This window comes from Macrotis lagotis, chromosome 4 (genome assembly GCF_037893015.1).
Source record: "Macrotis lagotis isolate mMagLag1 chromosome 4, bilby.v1.9.chrom.fasta, whole genome shotgun sequence".
Classification (NCBI taxonomy): Eukaryota; Metazoa; Chordata; class Mammalia; order Peramelemorphia; family Peramelidae; genus Macrotis; species Macrotis lagotis.
The window spans coordinates 10,748,670-10,764,428 of NC_133661.1; the positions used below are offsets into that span (position 1 = coordinate 10,748,670).

The 15,759-nt window shown below is 46.2% G+C and overlaps 1 long non-coding RNA gene across 1 annotated transcript; it reads right to left on the reverse strand.

The window, feature by feature from the left end:
• Positions 1-11,950: 11,950 nt before the first annotated feature.
• Positions 11,951-14,818, reverse strand: LOC141520592 (uncharacterized). Its single transcript, XR_012477674.1, has 2 exons — positions 14,127-14,818; positions 11,951-13,949 (listed from the first exon to the last, which is right to left on the reverse strand). It is a non-coding gene; the product is annotated as an uncharacterized LOC141520592 (long non-coding RNA).
• Positions 14,819-15,759: the final 941 nt, after the last annotated feature.

Consider the following 15,759-nt stretch of genomic DNA (forward strand, 5'->3'; position numbering starts at 1 on the left):
AGGGCTGTGAGCCCCACTTTGTCTCAGAGTAGCCCTCTGGCCAGATCCCCTATGCACTGACAGACCTAATGGCTTTTATTTTTTTCTTATACTAGGCCACTTTGCATTGGTAATTGGGTCTAAGCAGAACAAAGAGAATCCCCCTTCCATCTGTGAATCCTTACCATTCTTAATGAGGCCTGGCTGTCCCACTGCCCTTGGTCTTCCTTTGGATAATATGATTGCACTTCTTTTTTACTTGGAATGACTCATTGAAATATTTTGAGTAACAGTTTTTTTGTTGTTTTTGTTTTGGTAGCAAAGAATTAGAAATAAAATGTAGGGATCATCTGGGGGAATGATGAACCAACTGTAGTATATTGTGCTATTGAGGCCACGGGGTGGTGGCAGAGTGCAGAGTGAACTGGGTCTGGTGTCTGCCAGAACTGACATTTAGTTGGGCATCAGGGAAGGAAAGGTGTGTGTGTGTGTGTGTGTGTGTGTGTGACAGAGAGAGACACAGAGACAGAAAGAGACAGAGGGAGAGAGAGAGAGAGAGAGAGAGAGAGAGAGAGAGAGAGAGACAGAGGGAGAGATCCTTCATGCTGCCATCTTGGTCTTTGGGGCCTTTGATCTAGTTTCTGTCTTGAAGGGTGTTGAGATGAGAGATCCAAAGACATGACTTCCTCTTTTGTACCATTTTGGGCAAATAGTCAAATTGACTTTCCTGTTAAAAACCTTCCTGTTATGGTACACAAATTCCATGGAATATTCTTGTTCTATAAGAAACCATAAATGGTCGGACACTAGAGAACCATGGAATGACTTATGGGATCTGATGCCGACCGGAAGGAGTAGAGCCAAGAGAACAACGTCCACATCAACAACAGCACTGTGAGATGGCCAACCTTGATGGAAGCTGCTCCTCTCAGCAGTGCAGAGAGCTAGGACAAACCTATCTGACAGATTATGGACTATATCATCTCTAACCACAGGAAGAAAAACAAAACAAAACAAACTACACAGAAAAATAAAAGCACCCCTACTGAATCTGATGAACACTTCATAATAATTATCTCTTATTTCGCTCTTTCCCTTAATCCTAATTCCTCATGCCAAAAATGACTAGTTTGTAAATGTGTTTAATAAAATATGTATGCAAAATGTTAACTTGACTATTCCCTGCTAAGGGGACTGGGGTGGGAAGGGAGGGTGGAGGGGAATTTTGTAACTTGGAAATATATATGTAAAAATGGATGAAAATAAAGAAATAAAAAGAAAGACAGAGAACCTGTCTGATCTCCCCTTACATGAAAAAGAAATGTTTTCTTGATTCTTCTTAAAATCCCACCGTCACTTCCCAATACCTTCATCTTGGCTCATCAAAACAACCACTCAGTGGCCATGCCTGAAGAGGTCCCTTCCAGATCTGTCCTCTAGCCCTTCTTTGCCTAGAGGATGGGACTTGTTCCACCCTCTGTCATTTTGCTATCATCAAGGATCTGCCAGTGGGTTTTTTTCTTCCTCATTTCTGTGTTCCATGTCTTCCCAAGTTCCTCTGGATTCTTTTCATGTGCTGTTTTTTAATAGTACAATAATATTCCATTCCAGTCGTACCCATAATTGCTTGAGCCCTTTCCTGAGGAATACTTACTTTATTTCCAGTATTTTTTGCTGCCCCTAAATGCTGCCAAAATACTTTGGTTTAAAAATGCCCACTAATGGACTCTCTGGGTCCAAGGATATGCACAATTTGGTAACTTTTTTCCAGAATAATTCCAAATCATTTTCCAGATTGTTTGTACCAATTCAGAGTTCCACCAAGAGTGTGTAAATAGTTACATCTGCCTTCCCCCAGTCTTTCTGATGTTGACTTCTTCTCTTTTGTTTTCTTTGTTATAGGGTTATAGGTACAGGGGATAATAGAATATATTTGGAGTTGGATAGGACCTTAGAGGGCATCTAGACTAACTCCTTCATTTGACAAGCAAGGAAACTGAGCTCTTGGGAAGGGTAGTGATGTCCTCGTTCTCCTGGCATGCTATTCAACTCCACTCTCTACTTGGGATTGGAAACCTAACCCAGTCTGGGACATTGATGTGAGTGGTGAGAATTCTCTGGAGCTGGATGCCCTAACCCGAACACATGTGTTCTGGTCTCTTCTTGCCACACCTCATGACAGGACTGACTCAGCTTCTCTGTCTTGGCTTCTACTCTAGACTAGGAAATGTAATCCAACTGAATATCATTCCTAAGAAAGATGTGTCAACCAATTGCCCTATGTCTCTTTTAATTATCCCTAGGATTTCCCAAACCAAGATACCCATTCCCTTTTTTTTTTTTTTTTTTTTTTTTTTTTTTAGTTTTTGCAAGGCAAATGGGGTTGTGGCTTGCCCAAGGCCACACAGCTAGGTAATTATTAAGTGTCTGAGACCAGATTTGAACCCAGGTACTCCTGACTCCAAGGCCAGTGCTTTATCCACTACGCCACCTAGCCACCCCCATTCCCTTCTAAATGATGTTATCTTCCCTTATTAGAATTTAAGCTCCATAAACTCAGGAACTATCTTCATTTGCTACTTGCTTCTGCATTGCTTGGTATGGTGTCTGGTACCTAGCAAGACCTTCATTGTTGAGGGTCACCCAGGTAGTGAGGCTAGGGTTGGGATTTGAACCTAGGTCCTCTGGCAGACTCTTTAGAATGATTTTAATTTGGGGCAGCTAGGTGGCTCAGTGGATAGAACACCACCAGTCCTGGTGTCAGGAGGACCTGAGGTCAAATCTGGTCTCAGAGACTTAATAATTACCTAGCTGTGACCTTGGGCAAGTTTTAATTGCTTTGCAAAAACCAAAAAAAGAATGAAAGAATGAAAGAAAGAAAGAAAGAAAGAAAGAAAGAAAGAAAGAAAGAAAGAAAGAAAGAAAGAAAGAGAAAAGAAAAAAGGAATGGTTTTAATTTAACTTTGTCTCAGTATAAGGGATTTGAAGCATTCTTTCCAGTGGGTGTATTTTCTTTGGGAAATTCCAAATTCATGACCTTCCCTTCTAATTCTTTACATTCTGCTGTCAACCTTCATGATTTGTTTTAAAATTAGAATTCAGGGGTTGCTAGGTGGTGCAGTGGATAGAGCACGGGCCCTGGAGTCAGGAGGACCTGAGGTCAAATCTGGCCTCAGACACTTAATATTACCTAGCTGTGTGGCCTTGGGCAAGCCACTTAACCCCATTGCCTTATAGAATCAAAACAAACAAAAATAGAACTTAAAAAAGAAATGATAATAAAGACAACAGAGAGGAATCCCGAATGGGCATACTCCCATCATGGGGAGGGAGCACGAGGAACTCAGGATTTCTGTTTGATGGAGAAGGAGGGGAGTGATTGGGGTCTCTGGTCTGTTTCAAGATTTCCTTGAATTTGGATTTTGGGAAAGTTATGTAAAACTTGTATATTCAGTTTACTTAGAGCAATCCCAGACTGAAGTTTGCCCAACCTGGTGTGACTGTGAAGTGGCTCCAAGGGTTAGATCAGGAAAATCACTTGTGGGCCTTGGAGCTAGAAGAACCTGAGGCCAGCAGCTTCCCTTCCCTCATTTTATAAGGGGGAAACTGAGGCCCAGAGAGTTTGACCAAGGTCACAAATGAAGCAAAAAATAGAACTGGGAATTGAATCCAAGTCCCCTGACTCCAAATCCAGGAGTCATTCTATTATACTTATCACCTTTGGTTCCAATACACTGTCTTTCCACCTGTATGTCTATCTATTCATCTGACTCTGACTTCTTTCAGTGCCTTTCTATCTGTTCATCTGTTTATCTGTCTAGTCAATCTCTCCCTAGTTTTTAACATATATGCATTTTATTTATTCAACATTTTAATAAAATCCCCTGTTCTTTTTTAATGTAAACTTTACTCCAAATCCCTCATTCAGTCAATCCAAAAACATTTCCTAAGCACCAACTATTTTCAGGGCTCTCTGCTGGGTGTTTTTAGTTTTCAAGACGTATCGTATACTCCTGTAAGTTCGTACAAAGTGTCTATAAGGTAGCTTGTTTGTGGGCAGGGATGGTGGGCTCGGAGGAAGCACGAAGTCTTTCTCTGACAGCCCTTCAACAGGACTATTAAGAGTGGACAGGGGAGGTGGGGTCTGTCTTCTGCACAGGAGACATAGATTGGACAAAGGAGTGAAGGTGAGATAGCATTTCCTAAGGGTGGAACAGAGAAAAGGCCAGCTTAGAGCAGCTTCCCTTATTAGATTTTAAGCTCCATAAACTCAGTAACTATCTTCATTTCCTACTTGCTTCTGCATTGCTTGGCATGGTGTCTGGTACCTAGCAAGAGATAAAGAAGATGCTCGGGGAGATACAGTGGGAAGGAGACCAATGTAGATGCCATTGGAAAGCTGTGTTAGGGATCTAGTATGAAAATTTTAAAAAATGTAAAAATCTGAACAAAAGAAAGGAAGAGGCCTGGAAGACTTGAAGTCTTTCTCAAGAGATGGTTTGGGGTGGCCTCTGGGGAAAGTGGGAGAGAGAGAGAGAGCTCAATTTGGGAGGAATAGAAAGACTGCCTTGCTACCGTGAGGTCCTAAGTGAGGTTAGAGAAAGAGCATAAATTTATCAGAGCAGAAGATTTCCAGGTGGCCATTTCTTCTGACAATGAATGTAAAATAAGAGAGAAAAGCAAACAGTTTGGTAAAGGTAGCAGCCCTCATCCCAGTCTCCTCATCCATCTCCTCCTACTTCTGAGTTCCATGGCTGTCCCTTCCCTCTCTCTGCCCCCTGCCAGATAGACAAGATATCTGTGTTGGGGAGATGGCAACTTTCTTTTCATTAATCTTTGGGTTCCTTTGTTATTATATTTTTTGCATTTAAAAACAGGATTCTGAGAAGGTGCTTGAATGTCTGGCATAAGGGGCCCCCAAAACACACAAGCTAAAGGAAATCTTTGGAAACCCTTGCCTTCTGGCCCCTCAGCCAGCTCTCTTCTTCCCACTGCCAGTGCAATATTCCAACGGGCTGCTCGGACCATGTCAGGAAAGTCCCATGACTCCCTATTACTCCTCCAAGATCAAATAGAAAATACACCCTTTGGTCCCGAAGCCCTTTACACCCTCTACATACAGCCCTTCTGACCTTTCCAGTCCTATTCTTGTCTCCGGCTCAAAGACTCCACAATTCAGCAACACCAGCCTCCTTGCCATTCCTCATACATAGCCCTCCATCTCCCGACTCCTAACATTGCATGGACTGGCCCCTACACTTGCAATGCCCTTTCCTCACCTCTTCCCTCTGGCTTCCTTTCACTCTCCTCTTCAATTCTACTTTCTGTTGGAGACCTTTGAAGACGGCCTCCCCTCCCCTCAACCCTCCTAGGTCTTCCTTCAGACTTTATTTATCCTTTCTAGTTTGTAGTTGCTTGTATAGTTTTTCTCCCATTAGAGTGTAAATGCCTTGAGGGCAGGGACCTAGAATAATCCTCCTAGGTAATTCTATATGTGTCAAGTGTTTAGGCTACTCTGTTTGGTAAACCTTTTTTGACATTGAAAGGTCATTGAGGGGCACCCTCTTCACCCAAGTTCACACACATACACACACACACACACATGCACACAGACATGTTAGATCTGCCTCAGGGATAACAGAGTGACACATTAAGAACAGTTTGGTAGGGTTTCAGATCAGAGGCCTTTATGTAAGTCACATGGCACTTGAGGACAGAAGCACGGGTTATCCTGGGAACCTTATCTACAATGATGTCATGGTGGGGGGAGAGGGCAGCCCCTGCCAGGGTTTTCCTGCCACATCTACTCCGGGTTCACTTGGCTTACCTCAGGAGAGTTTCAGTTCTCTTACCAACAAGGCTTGGAACGTCCCTCCCACAGAGTACCGACAGGATTTATGTTCAAATTTCCACCGTCAAGGATATCAGCTCTCCCCTCCCCTGCCCCCAGTGGCTTCAGGGACTGGAAGACCACTTCCCCCAATATCCCTGCCCCATACCCCAACCAAGCAAAGATCTTGTGGTTGCTAGAGGGTAATAGAGAGGCTGTGATGAGCAGCAGAAAGCCTGCTTGGGTTGGAAAGGAGCTAGGTTCAAATCCCCACTCACCTACTTACTGCCTGGTCAATCTTGCCCAGCTGTCTAGAGGGGCCTTGGTGCTTCTGGACACTGATGGTGTTCTTAGGTATTGTTGCCCACTGGATGAATTTTTGTTCCTGTTCTCCCACTGTCCTCCACGTTGGAATTCTCTCTCTCCCCTGAGCCTAAGCCCTACTTTCTCCTGCAACTTCATCTGCTTCCCCAGTGGCTAGGGTTCTCTCTTCCAAACAACCTTGTCCAGAGTCTGCTTAATCTACTTTGTATGTAAGACTTCCTTTGAATCACCTGGGCTATCTCTATTTGGCTGTCTGGGCAAAGGATGACCTCAATGGCCCTCCTCCAGTAGTCAGTATTCCATAGTCTCTTAAGGCTTATGGAAAGCTTTATATGCATCATATCATTGGAAGTTTACAACAGCCCATTCGGGGAGATGAGAAGGATTACTCCCATTTTGCAGATAAGGAAGGTGAAGGCCACAGAGATAAAGAGACTTATCTGAAATCATATAGTCAGGCAACTGTTTAAGTCAAAATGTATACCCAAGTCTTCTACTGATCCATCCCAGTGTCAAGGTTTCAGTTTATTCTTGGACAGCTGCTATTTCTTTTCCCTCCTCTCACTTGGTAATGTCTGCCATGGTTTTTCTATAATATGAATGAATGAATGAATCAAGATCTCCAACTCTTCCTCTCTGCTGACTCAACCTGAATCTGGAATGTTCCCTTCCAATTTATTCCCCCTTTCCCACCACCAAGCCTTTATCCACTCTTTATCACCTCTACCTTTGCAAATCCTGTCCATTCTTCAGGGCCCAGACCAAGTCATTCCACCTTCTTCCTAGCATCATCCTTGGTCCCACTTGGCCAGAAATGAGCGATCTCTACCCCCATCAGCTCTCTAACCTTTGATCTCTCATTATTTCTCTACATTCTAGCTTTGGTATCCATGTCCATTCTTTGCCTGTTTTGAGATCAGGATTCCGTCTCGTTCATCTTTGTACCTTTCTCACCCTTCAGTAACTAAGATATTTTAAAAATGTTTTATTTGGAAGAAAATATCTTTCCAAGGAGGTAATATATGCAAGCTATCTCCTGACCTTAAAGCTACCATTTTGAAAAGGGGACAAACTCATTAAAAAGAGGCAGAATTTTAAAACAATTAATGTAGTTTTCTATTGCCCCCCAATTACATGTTAAAACAATTTTAAACATTTTTTGAAAGTTTTTAGTTCCAAAATTCTATCCCTCACTCCCTCCCCCCAAACTATAAGCAGTATGATATGGGTTATACATGGCCACTCATGTATAACATTTCTATAGTAACCATTTTGCATGAGAAAAGAGAGGCATAATTGAAATCCCCAAGATACCAAGGGCCTGCCTTCCCAGAGACTCCCCAGCAAACACACAGTCACAATATGTTTGCCAAATGCCAATATTGCTTCCCCTCTTTGAGACAAAAAGTTTTAGAAAGAGATGACTGATGGAGAATCAATAGAAATCATTGCAAAACCTTTGATCACCTTGAGAACTGGACAGATTAGGGTAAATATTTAACTGTCACTTGGGTTTTATCATGTTGTTGTAATCACCAGACGTACATTGGCAATATTTCAAAGAGATTTGCCAGCTCAGCACCTGGATTTCTTTTTTAACTTCTGATTTTGGTCTACTTCATTCCAGGCCTGTTTTATTTTAAATACTATTCAAAAACCAAATTCAAAGCAATGTAGTTCAATGGAAAGAGGGCCAGGTGTAGAGCCTGGGCAACTGTACCCGTAACCTTGGGTGATTTACTGAAGGGACTCATTTTCCTTATAAAAAATAAGGGGTTGGATTAGATGAGCTGAGGTTCTTTCTAGCTCCAAATCCTCTGAATGTAATGGAGTCAGTCCTTCTCTTGAAACCTCTGTATCCTCAAGTAGAAAATGGTGGCAGTGGTGAGGGAGAAGATAAAGCTGGGGGGGTGTTGAGAAAGGGAATCAGTCTTGGGAAGCAGGTGACCAGGTTTATGTAACAGGCTGTTTAAAAAAACCCAATAACAACAAAAAACATTTCTTCCTCAACACAGACGTTTCTATTATTTCTGAGAATCACTACATGCTGTCCCACCTCCTCTCTATGCCCATTGCCAGGCTGTCCCTCATGCTCAGGGGCATAGGGTGAGAGGGCAGCAGGTGAGGCAAAGCTCAGCCTCATCTGCTGCTGCTTCACAAGTCCCTGCTGTTGTTTGGAATGCACCCCTACCTCTTCTCTTAGAATCCCTTGCTTCCTTCCAAACTCTGCTCAAGGACCACCTTCTAAGTGAAGACTTTCTTGATTTTCCAGGTCTAGTTGTCTTAGCCTCCTCCCAATTTACCTTCTTTCCTAGATAGAATGTAAACTCCTTGAGGGCAGGGACAGTTTCATTTGTCTTTGCATTGCCAGAACCAGGGACAGTGCCAGGCACCAAGTTCATCATTTAAATACTAATGAGACAAGAAGCTATAGACCCATGGAGATGAGGGAGTTCCAAGACCACCCTTCAGGTACCCCTCTTATTTTACAGATGAGGAAACTGAGGACAGGCATAGATAATACTTGAGATGGGATTCGAACCTAGGTCTTTTCCCTTCAAAGCTGTCTCTCTTTTCATGGTTCCACACTGCATCCCTTCAATTTGAATGATTTCAAACAGGTATTAAAACATATGTGCATGAAACTGAGTTGAACTGAAATGAATTGAGTTTGGCAAGCGTGTATTAATGGCCATCAGGTACTGGCCTAAAGAGTCTTGCCTGACTCCCCTCTGTAGGTAGTGCTGGCCCCAGGGAAATGACCCAAGTTCTACTCTTTCCCCCCTTCACTGTCAACCTCTACTCCCTCTCCCTGCCCTTCAAGGAAATAGTGCCTTTGTGCCAGGGAGGTGAAGAAGGGAGGGAAAGGGCTATCCCTCCCATACCCTCCATGCCTCCCCTCCAAGCGGAAGCTAGATGGTGCAATGGATAGAGTGCTGGTACTCTAGTCAGGAAGACCTGTGTTCAAATCTAAACTCAGACAGATCCTGTGAGTTCATGGGCAAGTTACTTAATGCCTCAATTTCTTCATCTGTAAAATGGGAATAGTAATAGCACCAACCTTGAAGGATTGTAGTGAAAATAAAATGAGATAATTATAAGGCACTTAGCATGGTGCCAGACACGTTGGTCCAAGAAGTAATAGTAGCAGATGCTGAATCAATGCTAATTGACTGGCAGAGTCATTTGGTGGCAGAGCAGCTGGGTTCAGATTCGATTAGCTTGTGGATTCTTTTCCCCAGCCTGCTCTTTGGTTCCGTCTTTCCTCCAAAGAGAGCATTAGACAACCATGCTGGTCCATTTGACCAGAGTCGATAAATCAGCAGGTGAGGTTGGAAGATGGAGCATTTACCCAGAATTAGCTGATGACTAATTACTGCATTTTTAGTGTCTTAGAGTGGACATGATGGGTGGCAAAAGGAGCCCAAGGGGGGAGGCAACTTCCCCACTTTCCAGACTGAGAGATTGAGTAATTATTTGGGAGACAGAATGTCCTGCCAAAGATCAGCTTGTTCTAGTGAGAATATTTCTCTCTAGATAATCCATCTATACAGATATCCTGGGGAAAAGGAGATCTCAAAGCTGGTGGAGGGCTCCTTCAAGATAGAAATCAGGAAAACTTTTGTCTTTGCCAGTCTGAGAGTCTCCATTTATCCAACCCACTAACTCGATTTCTTTAATTTCTAGGGTTATCTTTTTCTGAGATGTTTCTCCAAAACTCATACTCTCCATCCTCCACTGAATCTTTCCAATGGGAAAGACTTGAGATGTGGGCATAATTTTAAGAAGGGTTTTTGTCCAAATGGAGTTCTCTATGACAGGACATCCTAACATGGAAAGGGCAGCCCAGAAGGGTCATTTATCCTCACTCACTCAAGGCTTCAAGTAGAAGATGGACAACTACTGAGAAGACATGCTGTGCATGGGTTGGGGGGTAAGGAGAAAGGGTTTCATGGACTGGGTGTAATGATCATGCTCACATGCTCAACTCTCCAGTTCTATAATTTGGAATTGGAAGGGACCTCAGTCATCCTCTAGTCCAACTCATGTCTGAAAGGATACCCTTGACACTATTCCCAACAACTAGTCATCCAACCTCTGAAGACCTTCAAGAATAAGGAGCTCAAATTTGGAACCATTCCCAAAGGGCCATAAAACTGCCCATGCATACCCTCATGAACAAAAATATTTATAGTAACTCTTTGTGTGGTAGCAAAGAATGGGAAATTAAGGGGAGGCCTATCCATTGGGAATGACTGAACAAGTTGTGCTATATGAATGGGATGGAATGCTATTGCACTCTTAAGAAATGATGAACAGATTTCATAAAAAGCTGGAAAAACTTACATGAACTGATGCTGAGTGAAGTGAGTAGAACCAAGTGTGCATTGTATACAGCAACAGCAATGTTGTGTAAAGATGACTATGAATGCCTTAGGTCCTCTCAACAATACAGTTCACCAAGTTCATTCCAAAGGATTCCTTCTGGAAAGTACTACACACATCCAGAGAAAGAGCTAATGGATCACAATCTGGATCAAAGTATACTATTTTTACTTTTTTTCATTTTTGTATGTTTTTCCTTTTGGTCAGTATCCTTTATTATAACATGATTGATATGGAAAAATGTTTTATATCATTGCACATATGAGTCATATCAAATTGCTTACTGTTTGAGGTAGAGGGGAGAAGAGGGAGAGGAATTTGGAACTCAAAATTATCTTTACATATCATTGGGGAAAATACCATAAAAAAAACAAGAATAGGGAGACAAAGGCAGCTAGGTGGCACAGTGATTAGAACACCAAGGATGTGAATTCTAATCCAGCTTCAGACATTTAATAATTGCCTAGCTGTGTGACCTTGGGGAAGTCATTTAACTCCATTGCCTTAAATAAAATAAAATTTAAAAAAAAGAATGAGGAGATAATCTGTTGTGTGCTGAGCCTAATTCAGACAAGTCCTCTAGTAGTTTGGGTCAGAGTATTGGAATAAAATGAGACACTTTTACGTCATTTAACAGTTTGCAAAAGAATTACTCAGCTTTGGCAGGAAAGGATCCTCATCAGGATCCCCAGTAAAGATATCCCATTGGATCATTGGTGATGCTGTCAGAGAATGGGAACTCTTCATGGCTTCTTGTGTTCGGGTGAACAATCGACCAACCACTTCAGTGACCCACGCCAGTCTCTCAAGTCACTCATGTCCCAAGGATAAATCATTTTACCTCTTTAGGAAAAGGAGCAGGACTCAGAAGGGCCAGGAGGAACTGGATGGGGACTCAAGGGACTTGGAGGGACTTGAGTTTCTGTTTGGGCAGCCTGGGACTATGAATTATAAAGACTGAAAGTTGTCTTTTGCCTGGGACTCCCCCTCAAGACCTCTGGCACCCCCTCCACAGAAGTTCTGAAATGACTAAGGGCACATCATATCTCTTTTCAGTGTTAGAGAAGAAGGGAGCTTGGGTTGTTCCATCTATGACTCTTTTATTTCTTTGATTTTTGATTTTATTTTTCCAATTACATGTTATGAAAGTTTTTCAGCATTCATCCACATGCATTTTTTTTTAGGTTTTTTTTTTTGTAAGGCAATGGGGTTAAGTGGCTTGCCCAAGGCCACACAGCTAGGTAATTATTAAGTGTCTGAGACTGGATTGGAACCCAGGTACTCCTGACTCCAGGGCTGGTGCTTTATCCACTGCACCACCTAGCCACCCCCACATGCATATTTTTAAGTTACATAATTTTCATCCACCCTCCCTTCCCACCCCCCCCTTCCCTCAGCATCACACAGTTTAGTAAACATTGTACATATACATTTGTGTTTAACATATTTATATATTAGTCATTTTGTGTATGAATAATTAGGGAACTAATAATTAGGGACTAATTAAATAACTAAATAATTAGGGATAAGGGAAAAGAAAGCAAACCATGGGATAGGAAGGAAAACCATAAGAGAAATTTTTGTAAAAAGTAAACATAGGGACAGTTAGGTGGCACAGTGGATAGACTACTGACCCTGGAGTCAGGAGGACCTAAGTTCAATTTCATCCTCAGACACTTAATAATTGCCTAGCTATGTGACCTTGGGGAAGTCAATTAACCTCATTGCCTTAAATTAAAAAAAAGTGATCACAGTGTTCATTCAGACTCTGTGGGTTCTCTCTCTCTCTCTCTCTCTCTCTCTCTCTCTGGATATGGATAGATAATAGTTTTATTCTCTTCCTTGACCAAGTCCCTAATTGGTCAGGATGTTAAATTTTAGCTCCCATTCCTAACCTAGGGAAACATTGAATACTCAGGAAATGACAGGTAGCAGAAGGAAGGAGGAAAAGCCTTTGGCCTGGACGCTGCTAGTTGTCTTTCATTCTCAAAGAAGGCTGTGACATCAGGGCTGTGAGACCAGGGCAAACACATGAACTGAATTTGAGTGAGGGGGGCTACGCTAAGTCACCAGCCTTATTTTCTCCTCCAGAGTAATCTGGGTACATTAGCCAGATATGAATCAGGATGCCTGGACATCCCCTGGAGGAGAGGCAATCAGGGTTAAATGACTTGGCCAAGGTCACACAGTTAGTAAGTATTAATTGTCTGAGGCCAGATTCAAACTCCTGTCCTGATGCCAAGGTCAGTGCTCTAGCCCCCGGGTCACCTAGCTGCCCTACAAGGCATGGATAATACATAGCTGAATAATTGAACAATGAAGAATAGGGAGTGAGCTGAACAATTCATTTAAAAAATTTTATTTTTAGTTACAGATTCTTTCCCTCTCTCTGCCTTTTCCCCTATCAATTGAAAAGGCAAGAAATATTATACATAGGAAGTCAGGCAAATAGATTTCCATATTAGTCATGTTCTGAAAGGAAAACAGGAAAAAAAGTAGAAAAGCCACTTTGCTTCTATTTGCACTGAGAGATCATTGATACTCTCTTTTTTCATCATGGCTCCTCTGGGGTTGTTTGGGTTGGAGCACCTAAATCTTTCACAGATGATTATCTTACAGTATTGGTGGGCACAGTTCATTTGAATAGGAATTAATGAGTGCCCACTTTGAGTGAGGTACAAAAGGTGCTTCTGGTATCTGGCATGGTCCTCCCCTCCTCAAACCTTGCCAAACACTGTTGATAAAATAAAAGTTTTCAGATTTCCTTCTTTATCAGTTAATAAGAGTGTTTTCTAGCTGTGTTCCTGGTCGGGCGTCCTTTGGTGGGAGGCTGAGGCTCAGCAATCATGAGTTCTGTCTCTCCTGCATGACTTCAGGAAGGCCTTGGAGCAGAGGACCATGGAAAGCTGGCAACCTTTGACTTTTTCTTGAGTCTTGAGCTTCCCCCCCGCTTTGCACTTCCAAGCAGACTGCTTTGGTTCCTCCTTGGGAAAGTCCAGGGCTCCCTGCCAAGGCCTAGTAAGACTTAAACGGCCTGTTGGCCCAGAAGCCATAAAGTGGGGCCCCTCCCCGTCCTCCTGGCTGGGGTCTGATAGTGGAGAAAAGATAAGGTTCCCAAGGTTCCTTCTCAGCAGTTCTGTGGCCACACCACTGTCTTTTGCCAGCTAAATAAAGGGCACTTATCTGTGAGCCCCAAGGTGTTTTGACTTGGGCCCAGCCCCGCCTGCCAGAGCCCAGGCCTCTGGTTGCCAGGCTGGCTCCTCCAGTGCCCGGCTGGGGTTGGCTTCTCTTCTCTGTTGCCTGAGCAGCAGGTCCTCAGCTCTCTGCACCGGGCTTCCTCCATTCATGCAGGTTGTAGCTGGGGTCAGAGCTGAACCCAGGTCCTCCTGGCTGCAGGTCCAGAGCCCTGCCCCCTGGGCTAGTTGGACACCTGTAGTGTAGGCAGGTAAACATTTTGGTTTGTAGGCAGTGCTGGCTGTGGGGGTGAAGGGTGGGGATCAGTGGGAAGCTGCCCTTTGGAGGGGAAAGAAGTGATCTGGCAAGGAGGTGAAGGGAGCATTCTGGGAGAGCAGGGGGGTTTGGATTGGATTCTCCTAGTCTCAGCTACCTGGGTCCAGGTGGCTCAGCGGCCAGCTCCACATGGTTTCTGTTGGCCCACCCAGTTTTGTCTTTCTCCCTTTGAGGTGAGGCATCTCTCTTATGCTGGGAGGGCCTGCAGAGGAAGGGCCTGGTCTTCCCTCTTTCCCTTGTCTTGGTGGCAGAGCTCAGTGGGAGGGTCTCCCAAAGTCAGAAGCCCCAATAACAGGAGAACTGGGGGGCAAATGTGTGCATCCCCATCGCATCTCTCGGACAGCATCTCTGATAGCGTGCCCCCAGGAATGGAGTGAGGTCACTGAATGGCATTACCACGGTGCCTTTCACATTCACAACTCCCCGGTGACCACCGCAATGATCCTGGCATTCCAATCCAGCAGTCTCCCCCTCCGGTCCCGATTCACCCCGGGATTTGGCTTCCCTCTGAGCCTGGAACTGGGGGGCCTGTGGCGGTGTGGACAGAGCATGGGCCGGGGCAGGAGGGCCCGAGGTCAGGCCTTGGCCAGGTCCCTGCCCCTCACTGCCTTGCCAAAAGGAGGGGTTGTGTTGGCATGGACGGGGCAGTCAGAGCTGGCGGGGCTGGAGGGCCTTCAGGGTGTCGGGTGAAGCCAAAGTGGGGTGCGTCCAAGCTGCCATCTCATCCCACGTCCTGCTGCCAGGCGGAGCAGGGCTGGCTCCGGGGACACCCCCAGTCCGAGCCCCCCCAGTCCGGGCCCCCCCAGTCCGGGCCCCCCACCCCACCCCCAGTCCGAGCCCCCCCAGTCCGGGCCCCCCACCCCACCCCCAGTCCGAGCCCCCCCAGTCAGGGCCCCCCACCCCACCCCCAGTCCGAGCCCCCCCAGTCAGGGCCCCGCCAGTCCGAGCCCCCCCAGTCCGGGCCCCCCACCCCACCCCCAGTCCGAGCCCCCCCAGTCCGAGCCCCCCCAGTCCGAGCCCCCCCAGTCCGGGCTCCCCACCCCCACCCCCAGTCGTGGCCCGCGGACAGGCCCTGCCCAGGCCGGGCTCGGGGCTGCCCCGGGCGCCTTCGGAGCGGGCCGGGCTGGGGGCTTTGTCCGGGGGGCGGCCCCGCGGGGGGCTCAAGGCGGGGCCCACGGGCTGCGCCTGCCCCCTGTGTCCGGGGCCCGGGGGGGACAGGCCGCTCCCCGCAAGTGTTGGGGCCCCGGGGGCCTCCTGGCGGCGGGGGTCCGGCTCCGCGGGCCTCAGGTTCCTCAGCTGTCAAACGGGGAGCGGAAGAGCTTCTGCCCCGAGGCCAGGCGGGGGCGGGGCCTGCAGCGAGGGGCGGGGCCTGCGGAGAGGGGGCGGGGCTGCGCCCTGAGGCGCCCCGAGGCCCCCGGAAGCGCTGGGGACCCGGGGGGGGGGGGGGGACGGGCCCGGGGCGGGGCGGGGCTTCCTGAAACAGGATGCTAGGACCCAGAGGCGGCCGCGGCCCCGGAGGCGGGGCGGGACGCGACCAATGGGCGGCGAGGGCGTGCATCGGAGGCAGGGTTTCAGCCAATGGGAGGCGAGGGCGTGCATCGGAGGCGGGGTCGAGGCCAATGGGCGGCGAGGCTTGCGCCGGGGGCGGGGCCGCGGCCAATGGGAGGCGAGGGCGTGCATCGGAGGCGGGGCCGCGGCCAATGGGCGGCGAGGCTTGCGCCGGGGGCGGG